Genomic DNA, 4,342 nt, shown 5'->3' on the forward strand with positions numbered 1-4,342 from the left:
TATATATATATATATATATATATACACACACATTTAACAAATCTCAGAGGTGATTGTGATACACAGAAAAGTCTGGGAATTCTCATTATAATAGGTGACACATTTTGGTGGCCACATAAGACCTAGGTTCATACATTTATAAAATGAATACTTTTGAGAGTATTCTCTAAGAACCTAGGTTCTTCGTGGGAGACAAAAAGAAGTAAGACATATTCAATGAACTTATAATATGGTACTGAGGTAAATACAAATATAAACATGAACCAGGGTAAAATATGGTTATATGTTACAATGAGGTACAGGATTTTGTTGTAGCTATAAAACAAGAGTGAGGGGGTAGGAACTAGGTCATGCTTCTGAAGGAGATGAAAAATTCATTTGGATATTGTTGGATTGATAAGACTTGGTAGGTAGAGGTTTGGGATTTCAGGCAATGGGGATAGCATGAGTGAACATTTGGGGAAAGTTTCTAGGTGTATTCAGGATCAAGAGCGATGTCATTCAACTAGCTCAGGGTACTTGCAGAAGGACGGGGAAAACAGAAGGCCCAAGCGCAAGAGCATGAATGATCTTCAATGCGAAACTAAGGATTTTGAAACTAATTATTGGGCAGTTGAAGACCCATGGTGAGTTTTTGAGCAGAGACTGATATGACCATCACTTATTCCTCGAAATATTAATTTGCAGCAGGGTGCAGGATGGATTAAAGGTGGGGGGGGACGGTTCCTGAATCTGAACAAGACTCCCTATATTGTTTCAGGCCAGAGCTTCCCCACCGCTTGCTCAGCGTCGCTCCTCTGTACCAATGTGTAGACATAGCAGCATTTTTCACTTGCTTCTTCCCTGCTTTTTGAATCACTGAATCAACAGGACAGATTCCTCCAGGCCTGAGCCCTTATGAGCAAATCAGTAAGGAACCAGTGAAAAATGGCACCATAGTTTTTTTGTTTTTTTCTTTTCCTTTTTCTTTTTTTATTTTGTATGCCACATAAATTGTAATAAAAATAGAGGACTCTTGTGGTTTTACTAGGAATTGTATTGGATGCGAAAACCTGAAGCCATGTTCCAAATCATAGTGATAGCATTACACACTCTTGAAAGAATTTGAAAGAATTTGATGACTTTCTCTTGATAATTTGAAGGTAAGAAGGCATGGGATCCAATTCCAACCATCTGGTTTTAATTGTTTTTCTTATACAAGGGTGGACAAGAGTGGTCTTGGTTAACAGCGGCTCTTGAATCAGTTGTTGGCAGACTTGACCTACTAGGAACATCTTTATTTTCTCTTCTCCCTGCCGACTCTTTTAGTTTCTTTTCTTATTTTTAGATTCTGATCCCAACTTCTTTTTTTTTTTCCTTTCTCGTTTTTCTTTCTTTTCTCCTGACTGCCAACCTCTTCTTTAAGTTTGCCCGAAAGGGCCACCATGACCATTCTCTATGGGAAAAGAGGGGGTGGGGATTATTTGTTAATCATTGTCTAGGGCAGAGATCTTTTCTTTTTGGTTGAATTATCTCAGTGTCACCCCAAGTGCCTTGCACAGTGCTAGGAAATGGTAAATTCTCAAAACAGAATTTTTGAAAGTAAAAAGCAACCTAGAACATCAGACATATTTATGTCCTTAATAAGGAAGGTTGACCCTAGTTGGATTTTTCAGGACAGTCATGATTTCAAAGCTCCGATTCTATTGTTTTATAAAAGTACCCTTATACTATAAAATCACATCTTGATTTTGGGGTTGAAAATATGCTCACTCTAACCCACGAAAAGTAAACATGCATCTGTACCCCAAACATAAAACATGTTGAAAAGAGAACATTCTTTGGGTATTTTACATACTCCTCTTGGAAAAGGCCAAAAAGGAAAAAAAAATAAATGAAAGAAAAAATAAGTGAATAGCAGGAAGGAGGAGGTGGTGGGTAGAGACTTGGCGGGTTTTGGTAACTCTGGTAGAAGGCTCTCTGGAATGATTTAGGCAGCATTTTCATTGGCAGGCCTCCGCCAACAGCCATTAGAGCTATTGAACGAATGTATTGTTTGGAGTTTTCGTTGGCCCAGTCTCCCCTATTATTTAGGGAAACGGAATTGCAGATTCGCAGGGAAGAGAAAAGACTGAATGCCAGGTACGTGGAACCATCCTTCATGCGTGCTGCGTGGGGGTGAGCAGGCCGGAGGGCTGGGGGTGGCTGAGAATTCCTAGCCCCTACAAATGCCCATGTGCCAAGTGCAATACTGGATCTGATCAGGAGTCCTGGGTAATTTTTTTTTTTCACTTTCTGGTGAAAAAGGAATCAGAGCTTTGAGAAAGCACCTCTAGGAAATTCTATAGCGGCCTTTTTATATCTGGCAATGATGCCCTTTTAGAATGTCTGCTCAGGAGCAGAAGGGCCCTGATCCTGGAACACCAGTCTTTCTGGCCTAAAAATAAACTTGGGTTTTAAGTTATTGTGTGTGTGTGTGTAGGGAGATAAGTGGAGAATGCTGAATGTTGAAAATACTTTGTTAATAGATCCTGGCGTTGGAAATGCTGTCCTTTTAAAAATAGAGGATGAGGCTACAGGGATGACCCATTCATCCTTGTTTTCATCTTGTCAAGAGTGTCTTTGGGAGAAATGCCAGGTGAATAAATGAAGATGCGCTTACTGGCTTTTTTTCTCTCTTTACCTGTTAGTTATTGTTGGTTGACCCCCCACTTTTGGTTCCAAATCCTGGAGTCTAGTTGGAATAGTAGAGCTGGAATGGCCCAGACTCTGCCTTGGGAGGCTCTCACATACAGAAGCTTAGCCCATCTTAGCTGTGTTTGCAGGGCCCGATCCATTAGCCTATGTGTGCTGGCCTTTTCATTGTGAAGCTGCCTTTGTCACAGCCTCTTGCATGGCGTTTGGTGAATATTCCAACTAAGGTCTAATTTGCCCTCTTTGTTCTTGAAAACTGGAGTTTCTCCTCTAAAGTAAATCATCTGCCTTGTAAATTTTCAAACAGCAAAGACGTAGTTATAAGTTGTGTCTTTGTTCCGTTTGCCCTGCCTACTTCTTTCCATCGCTGCACCGCTTTGGAGAGCAAGCCTGATCCGAGTTCAGGTCGGCTTGCGAAAGCATGTTCCGTTGGCTTTTAAGGGGGCGTTATATGGAAAACAATACAAAGTTTTGTGCCATCTTCAAATATGTTTGAGGAGCAGCCATTGCTTTCTATGTACTTGGTATTTTGCCATGTGCTTCATATACGTTATTCCATTTAACTGCATAGCAATTTTTAGGAGGTAGGTCCTATTATTATCCTCACTTCCTAGATTATTTTTGTGTTCACTTTTTAAATGCCCGCATTCATTTTTCAAGTCATACAACATGCTTAGTGATAGCACATAATGCTCCAAATGATACAAGAAAATGGCCAAGCCCAAATTAACCCAGGTCATCTGACTTTAGAGTTAATGTCTTTATTACTGCTTATGTGATCCCCTAGGAATCTAAACAAAATTCAGTTTAATATAGTACAGGAGGTCTCAGAACATTTAATAATCTGTATTTAAAATAAAGAAGTCCTTTTTTTTTTCCCTACCATGGAATCCCTCTTGTGAAAAGTATTTAAGGAGTCATTGTTTTCCATAAAATTTAATTTAATCTAGTCTGAGTCACCTCATCACCGCATTGGTCTTAAGGGCTTCTTGGTGATGGCGGTGCCCCTGAGACTTGTGCATGTGTTTGCACAAGCACTGGGAGAAGTCAGGGGGCCTACCTTATGTTGTACAATTTTGCAGCAAAGTCAGCTGAAATATCCCCGTTCCTCCCAGATTTGCCACTTGACTCTATAACCAAATTGCAGCTTGTCTGTATAACCAAACTTAGATAGAATTGAGAGGCAGAAATATTTCACGCTACCAGAATTGCCTTTTCATTCCATGCCCCAGCAAAAGATAATGCTCCACTTTCCTGGGCAGTGCCCAAGCCACCCTTCCTCTTACAGAAATGCCTCTGAATCAGGTGGAGAAGTGTTTTGCCCCAAAGAGTAATCGCTGAGAAAGGCATGAGTATTAGTTTTTACAGTCTAAATGACAATAACGGCAGAGGATACTTGATTGCGTATTGGTGAGCAAAATCAATTTGTATGGGTCAAAAAAAAAATCGTGACATGTCAGCACCTCAAGAGCTGTAGGTCCATATCTGTCTGAATTCAGGATCACACATTAGAAACATATGTTAGCGTGCTGGCAGACTTTTTTTGTACAGGACTAGGTAGCAAATCTTTTAAACTTGCAGGCCACACATAGGGTCTTTCCTGCATTCCCTTCTTGCGCCTCCACTTCCTCCTTCCTCTTCTTTTATACAACTCTTTAAAAATGTAAAA

The 4,342-nt window shown here is 40.2% G+C and overlaps 1 protein-coding gene across 1 annotated transcript in view; it reads left to right on the forward strand.

Moving 5' to 3' along the window:
• Positions 1–4,342, forward strand: part of PAPPA2 (pappalysin 2) — a 224,310-nt gene that overhangs the window by 62,868 nt on the left and 157,100 nt on the right. The window lies entirely within an intron of this gene.

Source organism: Hipposideros armiger, unplaced genomic scaffold (genome assembly GCF_001890085.2).
Source record: "Hipposideros armiger isolate ML-2016 unplaced genomic scaffold, ASM189008v1 scaffold_6, whole genome shotgun sequence".
Lineage (NCBI taxonomy): Eukaryota > Metazoa > Chordata > Mammalia > Chiroptera > Hipposideridae > Hipposideros > Hipposideros armiger.